General features: G+C 47.1%; 1 non-coding gene across 1 annotated transcript; it reads right to left on the reverse strand.

Moving 5' to 3' along the window:
* Nucleotides 1–16569: 16569 nt before the first annotated feature.
* On the reverse strand, nt 16570–16676 carry LOC120365435 (U6 spliceosomal RNA). The gene has a single exon (XR_005580376.2). It is a non-coding gene; the product is annotated as a U6 spliceosomal RNA (small nuclear RNA).
* Between the last annotated feature and the right edge of the window lie 1812 nt (nt 16677–18488).

Consider the following 18488-nt stretch of genomic DNA (forward strand, 5'->3'; position numbering starts at 1 on the left):
TGGGTTCAGGGGATTCTTGTGCCTCAGCCTCCGAAGCTGGGACTACAGATAGTACCTCTCACACCCAGCTAACTTTTTTTGTATTTTTAGTAGAGGCGGGATTTTGCCATGTGAGGCAGGCTGGTCTGAAACTCCTGGCCTCAAGTGATTTGCCCACCTCAGCCTCCCAAAGTGTTGGGATTACAGGCATGAGCCACTGCACCTGGCCAACTTAGATGTATGTGTATGCAGTGAGTAACCAATCTATTTTATTTAGGCCATGACATTGTAAGTGATTTATTGCCTTTGGAAAGTGACAGTCCCAAAGCTGCTGTATTAGTCATTTTGTTAAATTTGACAGCAGTGGAATATGTTGAGGATATTCGTTTGTGATAAACCACCAAAAGGGAGGGCAAGTAGGAGCCTGGACTGAAGGTCCCGAGTGAGCACGTGTGCGCTGCTACACACATGGACGTTCATCTGGGATCCCAGCAGCCGCTCCAAGGCACTGGGATAGATAAGAGGTTTAAACTGACCTGCAAGAAAAACCTTCTTACTAAGAGGCGACTTTTAAAACAAAAAATAATGTGGCATTGTTAGACACTGTTTCAAAGGACATAAAACTGATTTTAATTTTTTTTTTTTTATTATTGGAGACGGAGTTTCACTCCTGTCGCCCAGGCTAGAGTGCAAGGGCACGATCTCGGCTCACTGCAACCTCTGCCTCCTGGGTTCAAGCGATTCTCCTGCCTCAGCCCCCTGATAGCTGGTTTTACAGACGTACGCCACCACATCCAGCTAATTTTGTATTTTTTAGTAGACACAGGGTTTCTCCATGTTGGTCAGGCTGGTCTTGAACTCCTGACCTGATGCCTGGCCTAAATTTTATAAATAATAACACAATAACATTAAAACACATGGAACATTTGGGGTAAATCTAACAAAGGATGAACAAAGGACATACACTGAAACCTAACAAAACATTGCTGCAAGAAATGAAATGCTGGCTGGGCGCGGTGGCTCACGCCTGTAATCCAAACACTTTGGAGGCCAAGGTGGGTGGATCACCTGAGGTCAGGGTTCAAGACCAGCCTGACCAACATGGTGAAACCCTGTCTTTAAAAAAAAAAAACAAATAAGGCCGGGCGCGGTGGCTCAAGCCTGTAATCCCAGCACTTTGGGAGGCCGAGGCGGGTGGATCATGAGGTCAAGAGATCGAGACCATCCTGGTCAACATGGTGAAACCCCGTCTCTACTAAAAATACAAAAAAATTAGTTGGGCATGGTGGCACGTGCCTGTAATCCCAGCTACTCGGGAGGCTGAGGCAGGAGAATTGCCTGAACTCAGGAGGCGGAAGTTGCCGTGAGCTGAGATCGCGCCATTGCACTCCAGCCTGGGTAACAAGAGCGAAACTCGGTCTCAAAAAAAAACACAAATAAATAAAAAAGAAATCAAATGCCTAAATTGAGAAACGTGTATTTTTTTTGTTCAGTTTTTTTTTTTTATTTTTTACTTTTTTTTTTTTTGTAGGCACAGGGTCTTATTGTGTTGCCCAGGCTGGTTGTTGGAAACGGGCTTATAACGTTGGGAAGAATCCACGCTGAGACAACGGATGGCTCAGCAAGGCCAGCTCACCTCCTGCAGGAAGCGGGCAGCTCACCGGCAGGCTTGCCAGGAGCGCACACCTGAGCAAGGAGACAGGGACGTTTGTAACTTTCATAACCTGACGCAGTCACCCCACTGCTGTGTCCAGTTTCCATTGGCCGGAACAGGACCTCACATTCTATGCTTGACCCGATTGGCTAAAAACTTGGGAATTTCCTGAACAGGTAAGGGGAAAGAAGACATGGAAGAAGAGGAAGCTAGTCAGGAGAAGGTCAGGAGGGTTTCCAAATGAGGAATGGCATGCACCAGGGTTTGGAGCTTGCCCCGTTCTGGTCAGACATGCTGGAGTGAGTCAAGGTAGCTGATTTAAGATGTAGCTGCTTTAGAGAATATACACATGGGTATATGTTTATGCTAATAGCAGATAATGGCCATAGAGCAAAAGATTGTAACCCCTTTTGACAAAATCTCTCTCTGTCGCCCAGGCTGGAGTACAGTGTCACAATCTCAGCTCACTGTAACCTCCGCCTCCCAGGTTCAAGCAATTCTCCTGCCTCAGCCTTCTGAGTAGCTGGAATTACAGGCACCCACCACCATGCCTGGCTAATTTTTTGTATTTTTAGTAGAGACAGGGTTTCACTATGTTGGCCAGGCTGGTCTCAAACTCCTGATCTCTTGATCCACACGCCTCAGCCTCCCAAAGTGCTGAGATTGCAGATGTGAGCCACTGCATCCAGCCTACAGCTCATTATAATGTAGTCTAAGACATAAACTTTGAAGAAGAACTTCCCATCTCTCACACTGGTCTCTAACTCCTGGCCTCCAGTGATCCTCCTTCCTCAGCTTCCCAAAGTGCTGGGATTACAGGTCTGGGCACCATGCCCAGACAAGAAATATATTTATTCATCATTTAGAAGACTTGATGGCCAGGCACAGTGGCTCACACCTGTAATCCTAGCACTTTGGGAGGCCGATGCAGGTGGGTTACTATCACTCGACATCAGGAGTTCATGGCCAGCCTGGCCAATATGGTGAAATACCATCTTTACTAAAAATACAAAAATTGCCAGGCGCGGTGGCTCAAGCCTGTAATCCCAGCACTTTGGGAGGCCAAGGCAGGTGGATCACGAGGTCAAGAGATCGAGACCATCCTGGTCAACATGGTGAAACCCCGTCTCTACTAAAAATACAAAAAATTAGCTGGGCACGGTGGCACGTGCCTGTAATCCCAGCTACTCAGGAGGCTGAGGCAGGAGAATTGCCTGAACCCAGGAGGCGGAGGTTGCGGTGAGCCGAGATCGCGCCATTGCACTCCAGCCTGGGTAACAAGAGTGAAACCCCGCCTCAAAAAAAAAAAATACAAAAATTAGTCAAGTGTGGTGGCTTGTGCCTGTAATCCCAGCTACTTGGGAGGCTGAGGCAGGAGAATGGCTTGAACCCAGGAGGTGGTGGTTACAGTGAGCTGAGATTGTGCCACTGCATTTCAGCCTGGGCAACAGAGCAAGACTCAGCCTCAAAAAAAAAAAAAGGTGGGTGGGGGGTGCTGGGCATCGTGGCTCATGCCTGTAATCCCAGCACCTTGGGAGGCTGAGACAGGTGGATCACCTGAGGTCAGGAGTTTAACACCAGCCTGGTCAACATGGTGAAACCCCATCTCTTCTAAAATTACAAAAAAATTAGCTGGGCATGGTGGTGGATACCTTTAATCCCAGCTACTTTGGGAGGCTGAGGCAGGAGAATCACTTGAATTTAGGAGGCAGAGGTTGCAATGAGCTGAGATTGTGCCATTGCACTCCAGCCTGGGCGATAAGAGTGAAACTCTGTCATGGCCGGGCGCGGTGGCTCAAGCCTGTAATCCCAGCACTTTGGGAGGCTGAGGCGGGTGGATCACGAGGTCAAGAGATCAAGACCATCCTGGTCAACATGGTGAAACCCCGTCTCTACTAAAAATACAAAAAAATTAGCTGGGCATGGTGGCTCGTGCCTGTAATCCCAGCTACTCAGGAGGCTGAGACAGGAGAATTACCTGAACCCAGGAGGCGGAGGTTGCGGTGAGCCGAGATTGCACCATTGCACTCCAGCCTGGGTAACAAGAGCGAAACTCCGTCTCAAAAAAAAAAAAAAAAAAGAGTGAAACTCTGTCTCAAAAAAAAAAAAAAAAAGAAAGAAAGACTCAATATTGCTAGATCCCACACAATCCCACTTAAATTTTCAGCAGGTTTTTTTGTAGAAATTGACAAGCTGATTTTAAAATTCATATGGAAATGACTTCAAGACTTATTACAAAGCTTCAGTAATCAAAGTAATGTGATAGTGCTATAAAAACAAACATTAATAGAACAGAATAAAAGTGTAACAATAGATCCATGCATATATATGAACATCAATTGATTTTCAGGAGATATGCAAAGGCAGCTAAGGGAAAGAATCATCTTTTCAACAACGGTACTGTAACACTTGGATATCCACATTCAAAAAATTATTTAAGGCTGGGTGCAGTGGCTTATGCCTATAATCTCCACACTTTGGGAGGCCAAGGTAGGCAGATTGAGCTTAGGAGTTTGAGACCAGCCAGGGCAACATAGCCAAACCCTATCTCTAACTTAAAATACATATTTTTTAAATAATTTAGATCCCTGCCTCACATCATATATAAAAATTAACTCTAAATGTTAAACCTAAAACTATAAAAGTTCTAGAAGAAAAATCTATTGATCCTAAATCAAAGATTTCTTAGACAGAAAACCAAAACTACAATCCATAAATGAAAAAAAAAATTATAAACTGTACTTCAAAAAAGTTAACAATTTTTGCCTTTCTTTTTTTTTTTTCTTGAGACGGAGTTTTGCTCTTGTTACCCAGGCTGGAGTGCAATGGCGCAATCTCGGCTCGGCGCGATCTCGGCTCACCGCAACCTCTGCCTCCTGGGTTCAGGCAATTCTCCTGCCTCAGCCTCCTGAGTAGCTGGGATTACAGGCACGTGCCACCGTGCCCAGCTAATTTTTTGTATTTTTAGTAGAGACGGAGTTTCACCATGTTGACCAGGATGGTCTCGATCTCTCGACCTCGTGATCCACCCGCCTCGGCCTCCCAAAGTGCTGGGATTACAGGCGTGAGCCACCGCGCCCGGTCCATTTTTGCCTTTCAAATGGCATATTAGAGAATGAGGGCCAAGCATGGTGGCTCACACTTGTAATCTCAGCACTACAGGAGGCTGAGGCAGATAGATCATCTGAGCTCAGAAATTCAAGACCAGCCTGAGCAACATGATAAACATGTTAAATCTCAACCCTACAAAAAATACAAACAATTAGCCAGGTGTGGTGGCGCATGCCTGTGGTCCCAAGTACTCAGGAGGCTGAGGTGGGAGGATTGCTTAACTCCAAGGGGTGGAGGTTGCAGTGAGCTAAAATCATGCCACTGCACTCCAGCCTGGGTGACAGAGCAAGACTCTGTCTCAATAATGAATAGTGATTATTAATGATTATTAATACTCTCAATAATTAATAGTAAATAAGTATGGAAGTAAATAACCTAATTTTTTAAAACAAGGTGTAAGATTTGGACAGACACTTCACCAAAGAACATAGTTGGATGGTAATAGCACATGAAAAAATGTTCAAGTCATTGGCCATCAGGGAAATGCAAATTAAAACCACAATGAGATACCACAATACATTTATTAGAATGGCTAAAAAACTGATTGCATCAGGCATTAATGAGGCTAATAGAGAACTGGAATTCTCATACACTGCTGTTGGCAATGTAAAATAAAACAACCACTTTGGAAGTCAGTTGGGTGGGTTTTTTAAAGTTAAACATACTCTGAGTAGATGTGCCATCAACCCAAGAGAAATGAAAACATGTCCACACAAAGACCTGTATACAAATATTCATAGCCACGCTCCTCAAAATTGCCAAAATTTGGAAACAACCCAAATGTCCTTCAACAGTTAATGGGTAAACTAGTACATTCCTACCGTGAAATTCAGGCAACAGCATGGATTAATTTCAAAATAACTATTGTGCGGGGAAAAAAAAAACAGATGTAAGAGAATCTATATTGCATGGTTCTAGTTATACAAACTCCTAGCAAATGCCAACTCATCTATAAGAGCCTGTGGGGACATGGCTGAGAGCATGGTGGTGGGAGCGGGGAGGGAAAAGGCCGGATGGATGGGTTACAAAAGGCCACAAGGAAACTTTTGGGAGTGATGAGCGTGTTCATTTTCTTGGTGGTGTCCACAGTTTCATGAGTATATGCATATGTCAAAATTTATCCAATTGTACCCTTAAGTATGTGTAATTTATCATCCATCAATCGTAACTCAATAAAGCCATTTTTATGTAAAACTTGATGGAATGGTAGGGTTCTGAGCAATTTCAGTTGCCATTTCAACCTATGCACTGTCTGGGCGTCTTGCTTTGGAATTTTAACCTGAATGTAAGTTGACAGCCGTATACCAATGCCATGACTATTTCCCACCTTTGAGACTAAATTCACGCTACTCCCCCAAACCCTGCCCTCAAGCATGAAGTATTCTTGGTGTGATTCTCCAGGACAGGGTACTTCCGCTTCCATGGAAGGCCTGAGCACAAGCTCAGCTCCCATATGGACCTTTCACTGGATGGATGTATTTAGCAGACATTGCTGGTGGGGCACAGTAACTCTCCTGAGCATTTGTCTACAGAGAACAATCTTCCTTGATTGAGGAAGGATGTTTTTCCATCAAGAGTGTAAGTCAATTTCAGGGAGTCCCTGAGGAGGCTACCACCACAGTCCAAATGGAGATTGCTGGGAGACTTGTGGGTGCAGCAGCAGGATGAGGCTCAAGGCCCAAGCCTGGGAGGCCTCCTGGATTCCCCACGCTGGGAAGTGGCTAATGATACCAGTTGGCAAGGGTGAAGAATGGGCTCAGCTGGGTTGTTTTAACAAATGACTTCTTCAACATAAAATCAGTCTGGAATATTTGCACTGTCCCCAGGGTTAAAGAGCGGCACACTCTTACTTCCTTTTCACATATACCTATCAGGCTGAATTGTTCTTTTTCAATTTTGGCTCCTTTTATATATATTTTAACACTTAGCTCCTGTTTCCACATGTACATTTTAACCCCTAGTACATGTAACCCATGTACATGTTTCCCCCTAGTGAAAAGGGAGCAAATGAGCTGACACCCACACAGTCTATCCCTGGAATGACGTTTCTTCCTCCTCCCTGACCCCCGTGCATATCCACGTAAAATGTGGAGAGGCAGAGAGCAGCCTAATCACCCTTCCAGTTGTCTGGGACATTCATGAACAGGAAAAAGTACACAGAACAGATACCCAAGTGGCTACTTTAGATTTTAAAGAAATCAGTGAAGATAGATTTGAATGTCCAAAATGGAGTGAATGGCTGGGTGCAGTGGCTCACACCTGTGATCCCAGCACTTTGGGAGGTCAAGGTGGGCAAATCATTTGAGGTCAGGAGTTCCAGACCCTCCTGGCCAACATGGTGAAACACCTATCTCAACAAAAAAATACAAAAAATTAGTCAGGCATGGAGGTACATGCCTGTAGTCCCAGCTACTCAGGAGGCTGTGGCAGGAGGATCACTTGAGCCCAGGAGGTCAAGCATGTAGTAAGCTGTGATTGTGCCACTGCATTCCAGTCTGGGCCACAGAGTGAGATTCTGTCTCCAAAAAAAAAAAAAAAAAAAAAATTGAAAATGAAGACAGAGACATTGGGCATTATTACCTGAGATGGTGAAGTTAGATCACTGCAAAGAGTGGGGCTGGATGGTGTTTATTAGCAGCTAGCAAGTCCCTTAAGCTCAAGAGACTTCTTCCCAGGAGGGATGGTGGCATTGTGAAGCTGTTGGGACAGTGCTTTCTCTACCAGCTCTACGCAGGAACAGAGAGTCTGGGAACCTAGCAAACAGCCTCCCTGGCAAACATGTTTCGTATCCCAAGGATGACCAGGGTCCTGGAGAGGAGCCAAAACAAAATTGCCAGCACACCTCATCAATCACAACAATAAGAGCAGCATTTACTGAGCACATGGTACAGGCCAGATGTGATGCCAAATACTGCAAAGATATCTTTGACCTAATCTTAACCATCTATGGAGTGGGCATTGATGGAAGGGCATTGCCAGCTCTGTTCCTGAATGAAGAACAAGACACCCAAGAATGGTGCTTCGGGTTTTTTTTAACTCTGATTCCAGAGAAATTAAGGAAAATAACCTGGCCTGGTCATATAATAATAATATCACACATTTTTTTTAGAGTGTTGCAGGCACTTAAAGGCAAATAAACATCTCACCCTGACACGTAGACTGGGTTGGCTTTCTGACCTGCCTGAGGCTCTCAAAATCTTAGTTTCTCTTCTCACCTTCTGGATTCAGAGGTATAGACTGTTGCCTCGGCCTCTCCAAACCAAAAATCATGATAGGCACAGACGTCTAATTACACATCCCAAATTAATTCAGTCAACAAACACATATCGAGGCTGGGCGCGATGGCTCAAGCCTGTAATCCCAGCACTTTGGGAGGCTGAGATGGGTGGATCACCTGGGGTCAGGAGTTCGACACCAGCCTGGCCAACACAGTGTCACCCCATCTCTATAAAAAAAAACAAAAACAAAAAAACCGAACACATACTGAGGGCTTACTTTAATTCAAACCTATCCATGCCTGGCACTGGAGTTAAAAATAAGAGTTAAAAATAGGCCGGGCGCGGTGGCTCACGCCTGTAATCCCAGCACTTTGGGAGGCCGAGGCGGGTGGATCACGAGGTCAAGAGATCGAGACCATCCTGGTCAACATGGTAAAACCCCGTCTCTACTAAAAAAAAAAATACAAAAAAATGAGCTGGGCATGGTGGCACGTGCCTGTAATCCCAGCTACTCAGGAGGCTGAGGCAGGAGAATTGCCTGAACCCGGGAGGCGGAGGTTGCGGTGAGCCGAGATCGCGCCATTGCACTCCAGCCTGGGTGACAAGAGTGAAACTCCGTCTCAAAAAAAAAAAAAAAAAAAAAAAATAAGCCGGGCGCGGTGGCTCAAGCCTGTAATCCCAGCACTTTGGGAGGCCGAGGCGGGTGGATCATGAGGTCGAGAGATCAAGACCATCCTGGTCAACATGGTGAAACCCCGTCTCTACTAAAAGTGCAAAAAATTAGCTGGGCATGGTGGCACGTGCCTGTAATCCCAGCTACTCAGGAGGCTGAGGCAGGAGAATTGCCTGAGCCCAGGAGGCGGAGGTTGCAGTGAGCCGAGATCGCGCCATTGCACTCCAGCCTGGGTAATAAGGGCGAAACTCCGTCTCAAAAAAAAAAAAAAAAAAAAAAAAAAAAAGAGTTAAAAATAGGCTGCAAGGAGTGGCAAAGACACAAAAATAAGCATATAATTGGCATGCAGTAGGGTGAGACGGGCAGAAGTATGCGGAAAGTGGGTTAATAAGGTCGGAGCAAGACCGCCTTTGCAAAATTATGAGAGAGAAATCTGACATAGTTAACGCCATCTTGCTTCTGACTTCCAAGCGTCCTTGGTCATTCCGAGGCCTGAGCCAGGCTAACTTTGGGAGAAATTTTGTTTATAGCTTAACCTTGAAGCAAGAGTGATGCTAGGCCCTTCCTAAAATGAATCCCTTCCCCGTTCTGGGCTGCTGGAACTGGCTTTATAAGACTAGTGAAAGGCCATAAGATAGATGTGGTTTCCTTTTTTAAAAAAATTTCTATTTAATCTTTTTTTTTTTTTTTTTTTTGAGACGGAGTTTCGCTCTTGTTACCCAGGCTGGAGTGCAATGGCGCGATCTCGGCTCACCACAACCTCCGCCTCCTGGGCTCAGGCAATTCTCCTGCCTCAGCCTCCTGAGTAGCTGAGATTATAGGCACACGCCACCATGCCCAGCTAATTTTTTATATTTTTAGTAGAGACGGGGTTTCACCATGTTGACCAGGATGGTCTCGATCTCTCGACCTCGTGATCCACCCGCCTCGGCCTCCCAAAGTGCTGGGATTACAGGCTTGAGCCACCGCGCCCGGCTTTTTTTTTTTTTTTTTTTTTGAGACGGAGTTTCGCTCTTGTTACCCAGGCTGGAGTGCAATGGCGCGATCTCGGCTCACCGCAACCTCCGCCTCCTGGGTTCAGGCAATTCCCCTGCCTCAGCCTCCCTAGTAGCTGGGACTACAGGCATGCGCCACCATGCCCAGCTAATTTTTGTATTTTTAGTAGAGACGGGGTTTCACAATGTTGACCAGGATGGTCTCGTTCTCTTGACCTCGTGATCCACCGCCTCGGCCTCCCAAAGTGCTGGGATTACAGGCGTGAGCCACCGCGCCCCGCCTTTTTTTTTTTTTTTTTTTTTTTAAGACAAGCTGTGGCTCTGTTGCCGAGGCTGGAGTGCAGTGGCACAATCACAGTTCACTGCAGCCTAAGAACCCCTTGATCTCCCTGGGCTCAAGTGATCCTCCCACCTCAGCCTCCTAGTAGCTGGGACTACAGGTGTGCCCCACCATGCCTAGCTAATTTTTTGACTTTTTGTAGAGATGGGATCTCGTTGTCTTTAAACTGATCTTGAACTGCTGATCTCCCAAAGTGCTGGGATTACAGGCCCAGGTCGTGCAGCCCTGTCAGGTAGCTGTTTCCATAATCCCTTAATGCTCAGGGATTATGCAGCCACGTAACATCACTACTGTAAACCTCAGGTTGGTTTGTTGAATGTTTTTCAGCCTGACCCCACCTGGACTTGGGAGTCATGACTTACGTAGTCCTGTGTCCCTATGCAGAGGCAGACTCAGCACGCAGGACTATTTTCCACACCACTGTGATTCCATCACCAACCAATCAGCAGCAACCATTCCCTAATCCCCTGCCCAACAAATTGCCCGTAAAAGCACTAAGGTTAGAGCCTTCAGGGGAGAGTCAGTTGAATGACACAGCTCCAGCTCCCTCATGGCGTGGCCAGCTTTGATTAGACTTAAGAGACTGGGGCTCTCGTGTTGCCCAGGCTGGTCTCCAACACCTGAGTCCAAGCAGCCCTCCCACCTTGGCCTCCCCAAGTGCCAGGATGACAGGTGTGAGCCATAGTACCAGGCCTCCAATTAAAATCTCTCTGCAGCAATGCCACAGTCTGGTCTCAGGGCATTGGTTTAGTCTGTGCAGCGGGCAGGAAGGACCCACCAGGTGATAGCAGGAGCAGCTTTCTGAAGAACTGGAAAATCCTGGAGGATAAGGATGTCTTAGCCAGGCTTTCTGCTGGTCGTGGTGGTTTGGGAGGGGCGGTTGGGAGAGGGGCCTCAGCATAGTGGGGAAGAGCGGCAGGAATGGCTCATAGTCTGGTTATCAGAGGAACACGCAGGAAGCAGGGAGCAGGGCAGGGTGGCTGGGAGCCGGCTGCAACCCCCGTGTGCTGGGCCTCCGACGCCTGTGTGGAAATCCTGTTTGCCTTTTTCGGCAGGAGAGACCCAAGAAAAGCAAGGAAGAGCTTTAGGTAGATTCTCACTTTCAAGTGATCACCCTATTGGTTGTAAGAAAGACAAACTGGAGGGTCACAGGGGAGGTGGCGGCAGCCTAAGAACCCCTTAGAATTTTGGGTGTTTGGCTGGGTGTGGTGGCTCATGCCTGTAATCCCAGCACTTCGGGAGGCTGAGGCAGGCAGATCGCCCAAAGTCAGAAGTTCCAGGCCAGCTGGCCAACATGGTAAAACCCCATCTCTACTAAATATGCAAAAGTTAGCTGGGCATGGTGGCACGCACCTCCCGGCTACTTGTGATGCTGAGGAAAGAAAATCACTTGAATCCAGGAGGCCAAGGTTGCAGTGAGCCGAGATTGCACCACTGCACTCCAGCCTGCAGAGCAAGACTCTGTCTCAAAAAAAAACAAAAAAAAAAAAACAAAAAAAAACAGCTGGGCACGGTGACTCATGCCTGTAATCACAGCACTTTAGGAGGCCAAGGTGAGTGGATCACGAGGTCAAGAGATCAAGACCACCCCAGCCAACATGGTGAAAGCCCATCCCTATGGAAAATACAAAAATCAGCTGGGCATGCACCTGTAGTTCCAGTTACTCAGAAGGCTGAGGCAGGAGAATTGCTTGAACCCGGGAGGTGGGGGTTTCAGTGAGCTGAGATAGCACCACTGCACTCCAGCCTGGGCGACAGAGTGAGACTCCATCTCAAAAAAAAAAAAAAAATTACGGGGGCTGGGTGCAGTGGCTCAAGCCTGTAATCCCAGCACTTTGGGAGGCCGAGGCGGGTGGATCACGAGGTCAAGAGATCGAGACCATCCTGGTCAACATGGTGAAACCCCGTCTCTACTGAAAATACAAAAAAATTAGCCGGGCATGGTGGCGCGTGCCTGTAATCCCAGCTACTCAGGAGGCTGAGGCAGGAGAATTGCCTGAACCCAGGAGGCAGAGGTTGCGGTGAGCCGAGATCGCGCCATTGCACTCCAGCCTGGGTAACGAGGGCCAAACTCCGTCTCAAAAAAAAAAAAAAAAATTACGGTGTTCGGGGTGAGAGGCTGGGTGCTCAGGCAGGCCCCAGTCCCCAGGTTGGCTCCAGGCCGACTTGCAAATGTGTCTCTGTCATCAGTCCAGATCGCTTTCCTCACAAGCCTCCTGGCTCTCGCTGTTCAGACCCTCCAACAATACAGGGGCATATGGTAAACACTCACAAATGCTTTTGAATAGTTCAGTGAATGGAATAATTGATTAATCACTCTGCTGAGTAAATTGCAGCTGAACGTAAGTACAATTCTCTTTTTCTTTTCTTTCCTTTTTTTTTTTTAAAAAAACAGGGTCTCTCTGTTGCTCAGGCTGGAGTGCCGTAGCAAGATCTCAACTCACTGCAACCTCTGCCTCCCAGGTTCAAGTGATTCTCATGCCTCGGCCTCCCAAGTGGCTGGGATTACAGGCACGCATCACCATTCCCAGATAATTTTTGTGTTTTTTTGTAGAGACAGGGTCTTGCCATGTTGACCAGGCTGGTCTTGAACTCCTGGCCTCAGGTGATCCACCTGCCTCAGCCTCCCAAAGTGCTGGGATGACAGGCGTGAGCCTCTTCTTGTTTTATTTCTGTTGGAGCAGGGTGTAGGGGGAAGACGCTGAGAGTCTGTTTCAGGTTGTTGTGACTGATAATTAAACACGGAGGGCGCTCTCTGAGGTTGCAGAAAGGGGTTGGTCCTGGGCTTCACAGAGGTGTGGCAGGGATTTGCTCTCCCTATTGTAAGGAGCCACAGAGACTTGCCCCGGGCAGTGTGACCCAGCCTGTAAGAGGCCCGGAGCCTGGGAGGTGCATTTAAACCCCCCAGGGCAGATGCCGGTGGGTGGTCCGAGGATGATTCTGGAGACAAAGGGTGGTGCTTAGGGGTCTAAGACTATTTTTCAACTTGGCCTCAGGTGACAGTGAATCATATAACCATTAAGAGAGGCCCAGAGGTTGATGTGCCCCAGGTCACACAGCTGGTTAGTGAGGGGAAGCCCAGACTCTGGGGTCCAAGGTACAAAGACTTTTCATCGACCAAGAGACAAGCTTTCCAGCTTAGTGAAAGCGGCTCTGAGTAATAAAAAACGACAGGACCCCGTTTGCACTTTATTCTGTGAACCATGCAAAACTCACAACAGTCCCCAGCTGCCTGGAGGGGCGAAGCCCAGGCCGAGCACAGCACAGCTGCGGCTGCCGTCGGGCGCCGGACCTTCCACCCGCTTCCCGCTCCAGCGGGGTTTACTGCAGTTCTGCTCTCCCACTGAGCTAATTACAGGCACTCTGGAAAGTTCCTTCGGGAAGAAGACCTAATGGAAGAAGCGAAGCCACCCGCACCCAGCGCCTTTGTGAGCCTTCGCCTGGCCTCTGCTGTCTTTCCATGGCTTCTGCTTTTACATCTCTGAGATAGCATGAACAAACATGCTACTTTTACAGACAAGGAAACTGAGGCCTAAATAAGTAAATGACCAGGCCACGGTCACTTGTCATAATGGCCAGCAAAGACCAGATCATAGCACCTTGGGGTGAGAAGACGTGGGATTAGGTTTTACCGTCTTCCTAACGCAGGAATGCCCAAGTCCAGCAAGGACCAAATTATGGCTGCTCTCCTTGGGAGTACTGGTTGGGAAGGTTCCTGTCTCCGCCAGGGTCTGTGTTAGGGATGGAGTGGGTAGACGGGGCTCAGTCCCCACTTGTCAGGTCAAACATGCCATGAGCTCTCCCTTCACCTTCAACACAGACAAAAAAAAAAAAAAGTTAAAGCTACCCCTCTCTCACACACACAAAAATACATATGACAGCATTTGTTCTCGACAGACTATTTCTGTAGCTTTGCAAAAATATTTACCAGGAGGTGGAGGTTGCAGTGAGCCGAGATCATGCCACTGCACTCCAGCCTGGGCGACAGAGTGAGACTCCATCTCAAATAAAAATCTAAAAAAAAAACAAAAAAACTAAAAAAGGCTGGGCGAGGTGGCTCATGCCTGTTAGCCATTGCACTCCAGCCTGGGTGACAGACTTCCCACTCAAAAAAAAAAAAAAAAAAAAAAAATTAGAAAATAAAAGTAATATTTAGTAAACACAGAGGAGATTCAATAGATTATTGGAAAGAGAGTTTAGTAACAATCAGAGAAAACTGCTTGAACCATAACATAGCAAATGAAAAACACATTGACTGACTTCCTTATGACTTTTGTTCAACAGAAAGAGTATTTAAAGCAACTTTGCTCCAATTGTGAGGCTCTTCAAATACATTTTACAATCAACACAACTTTAATCAAAACAGCTTTAAACAGTGAATAGGCCAGGCGCGGTGGCTCAAGCCTGTAATCCCACCACTTTGGGAGGCCGAGGTGGGTGGATCACGAGGTCAAGAGATCGAGACCATCCTGGTCAACATGGTGAAACCCCGTCTCTACTAAAAATACAAAAAATTAGCTGGGCATGGTGGTACATGTAATCCCAGCTACTCAGGAGGCTGAGGCAGGAGAACTGCCTGAACCCAGGAAGCGGAGGTTGCAGTGAGCCGAGATCGCGCCATTGCACTCTAGCCTGGGTAATGAGAGTGAAACTCCGTCTCAAAAAAAAAAATAAATAAAAATAAATAAATAAACAGTAAATAGAGAGTCACACAAGAAAAAATGTAGTATACACACCTGGAAAAAAAAAATTTCTTTTTTATTCCAAGCCCCTCATTAAAATTTCCTTGGAAAGACACACTAACGTTGTTAGCAAGCAGCAGGTGGTAAAGATAAGTTAATTGTGCATTAGCCACCGTTAGTAATTTAAGAAGTAGAAAACGTCACTTATATACTGTTTATTTAAAAATGTTTCCTTTAGGCCATGGGTGGTGGCTCACCCCTGTAATCCCAGCACTTTGGGAAGCCTAGAAGGGTGGATCACCTGAGGTCAGGAGTTTGAGACCAGCCTGGCTAACATGGTGAAACCCCATCTCTACTAAAAATACAAATTAGCTGAGCATGGTGGCGTGTGCATGTAATCCTGACTACCACAGCTACTCAGGAGGTTGAGGCAGGAGAATCACTTGAATTCAGGAGGTGGAGGTTGCAGTGAGCCAAAACCACACCCACTGCACTCCAGCCTGAGCAACAGAGCGAGATTCTATCTCAAAAAAATTAAAAATAGCCGGGCACGGTGGCTCAAGCCTGTAATCCCAGCACTTTGGGAGGCCAAGGCGGGTGGATCACGAGGTCAAGAGATCGAGACCATCCTGGTCAACATGGTGAAACCCCGTCTCTACTAAAAATACAAAAAATTAGATGGGCGTGGTGGCGTGTGCCTGTAATCCCAGCTACTCAGGAGGCTGCAGCAGGAGAATTGCCTGAACCCAGGAGGCGGAGGTTGCGGTGAGCCGAGATCGCGCCATTGCACTCCAGCCTGGGTAACAAGAGCGAAACTCCGTCTAAAAAAAATAGATAAATAAATAAAAAATAAAAATAAAATGCTTCCTTTAGTGTCTTATTTTAATGACAGTAGAAAAGATTCATAGTTTTATATATGTTCATTCAAAGTTTACATCCTCCCCCTCCTAATTTTAGCTCTAGTTTTTTTATTTTTGTTTTGTTCTTGAGACAGAGTCTTGCTCTGTCACCCAGTCTGGAGTTCAGTGGTGCGATCCCGGCTCATTGCAACCTCTGCCTCTTGGGTTCAAATGATTCTCCTGCCTCATCCTGTCGAGTAGCTGGGATTACAGGTGCACACCACCATGCCCAGCAGCTCTGGATTTCTTTTGTTTGCTTTTTGAGTTGGGATCCTTGCTCTGTCGCCCAGGCTGGACTGCACTGACACATTCCTAGCTCGCTGCAACCTCAAACTCCTGACCTCAAGTCATCCTCCCTCCTCAGCCTCCTGATTAGTGGGGACTACAGTCCCGATTAGCAGGGACCACTGCAAGCTGGAGAAGTTATGGAAGGGATATTCTGCAAGATGAAGACAACTGATTATCAGAAGGAATGAGAACATTGTTAAAACGCGTGCTCTCAGGCCGGGCGCGGTGGCTCACACCTGTAATCCCAGCACTTTGGGAGGCTGAGGCAGGCAAATCACGAGGTCAAGAGATCAAGACCATCCTGGCCAACATGGTAAAACCCCGTCTCAAGGGAAAAAAAAAAAAACAAAAAACCTGGCGCTCTGAATGAAGAGACCCCCGCCCCCGCAAACAGGCTTTGTGTGAGCAATACGGCTGTTTGTTCACCTGGGTGCAGGTGGGCTGAGGCCAAAATGAGTGGTGGGATAGGAGTTGGTTTTATAGGTTTGGGGGTGGGCAGTGGAAAGTTACAAAAGTTAAATTTAGGGAGGTTTTTTGCAAGCTGGCAAGTGGGTTTGCAAGCTGGGAGGGGGTCGTAGGGTGTGGCATCAAGGCTGGCCCAGGTCAGTTACAAAGTCCAGTGGCCTTGTCATGAGGCGGGAATAAGAAACAGTAGAGAGTGTCTCAGAGTTAAGCAGGCTCTGCTGGGGTTCATCATTTCTTCCTCTTTCTTCTTCTTTTTCTTATTTTTTAAAATATGGAACGCTTCACGAATTTGTGTGTCATCCTTGTGCAGAGGCCATGCTAACCTTCTCCGTATCGTTCCAATTTTAGTATACGTGCTGCCGAAGCGAGCATCATTTCTTCCTCTTTCTAGGATCTTACAGCCATTTCAGGTTTTCTCATTCCGGAAGGCCCTCCAGAGGTGTACCTGTGATTCACGGAAGTCGCCATGCCGTCCACGGCGCGGTCACACCTTACAAACATGATCTTGCTCCTCTAGGGAACAGGAATGTTTCCAGTAGGCAATGGAAGGATTAAAGTAATACTTCAGGAAGTTGTAATGTGGCCTTGGTCTGTAGAATGGACATCATGGGGAGGAGGAAGGCGGGAGGTGGGCACATCCGTATTGAGGGAGGTGGCTTTGCTACAACTAAGAGACGATAGGTCACCAGAGTGGGAAAGACGAGCTTTGAGACCAAATCGCGTGAGTTCCAGTCCCACCTGTGCCTCTTGCTAATCCCATGACTTTGAATAAATGACTTAACCTTGTGCTTTGGTTTTCTGCTTCATAAAATATGGATAGGAAAGTCTAAAACCCATCTCATAGGGTTTCTATGAGAATCAGAAAATGTGTGTTAAAAGCCCTAGCACTGTACTTGGAACATGGTAAACTCCCAAATAAACCGGAGATTTTTATTACCACTGTTGTGTCATTTGTGACACTACATAAAACCCAAGAAAAGTCTTTTAATGTTAACAGCAATAACAAAAAGTTCCCAAAAGTCACCCACCTACAATCTATTTTTTTCTTTTCTTTTCTTTTTTTTTTTTTTTTTTAGACAGAGTCTCAGTCTGTTGCCAGGCGCCAGGCACCAGGCTGGAGGGCAGTGGCACGATCTCGGCTCACTGCAACCTCCGCCTCCTGGGTTCAAGCAGTTTTCCTGCCTCAGCCTCCCGAGTAGCTGGGACTACAGGCGCACGCCACCACGCCCAGCTAATTTTTGTATTTTTAGTAGAGATGGGGACTCACCATGTTGGCCTGGATGGTCTCTATCTCTTGACCTTGTGATCCTCCCGCCTTGGCCTCCCAAAGTGCTGGGATCACAGGCGTGAGCCACTGCACCCGGCCTCAATCTATTTTTTTTTTTAGCAGCGACTTAAAGAATCAGTTGAGGCTGAACACACAGTGGCTCACGAATCTCAGCACTCTGGGAGGCTGAGGCAGGCTGGTCAGGAGTTCGAGACCAGCCTGGCCAACATGGTGAAACCCCATCTCTACTAAAAATACAAAAATTAGTTGGGCGTAGTGGCAGGCGCCTGTGAGTCTGAGGCAGGAGAATGACTTGATCCCAGGAGGTGGAGGTTGCAGTGAGCCAAGACTGTGTCACTATATTCCAACCTGGCTGACAGAGTGAGAATCTGTCTCAAAAAATAAAAGAATCGATTGGTCTTGGTTTTGAGCTGGTCGTTGCTGACTACAGTGGGTGCAGCTTCCGAAAGAGGAAAAAACAGGATCTCGCATTAAGCGCCGACACTTCTACCCACACGACTCAGTCCTCCCCACCTCTGCAAGCCTGTCCTGGAAAACGCTGAAACAGCCAGAGCAGCTCCCTGCAGCGGCTGAAGACCAGCCGACCTGAAACACAGGGTCCCTGAAGCCGGACTCGGGCCTGGAACCCCAGCTGCTGCCTGAGTGTCCCAGTGGCTCCCAGGGGAACCTTGTTCAGCTGTGGCAGCTACGGAAACTCAACAGGAGGGGTGGGTTTTCAAGTCTGGGAAGGAGAAGGATGAAATCATTGGTTTCACAAACATTTGAGTGTTTTATGTCCATTCTCTTCCTGAATCTCAGCGCCATGGATGGATACATCAGAGTCAGCTCCATCAAATATAGATCAGATATCGTAATCAGCACCTCAATGAATATTCCCAAGGCCGAAAAACAATCAT

The sequence above is a fragment of the Saimiri boliviensis genome, chromosome 10 (assembly GCF_048565385.1).
Source record: "Saimiri boliviensis isolate mSaiBol1 chromosome 10, mSaiBol1.pri, whole genome shotgun sequence".
NCBI classification, from domain to species: domain Eukaryota; kingdom Metazoa; phylum Chordata; class Mammalia; order Primates; family Cebidae; genus Saimiri; species Saimiri boliviensis.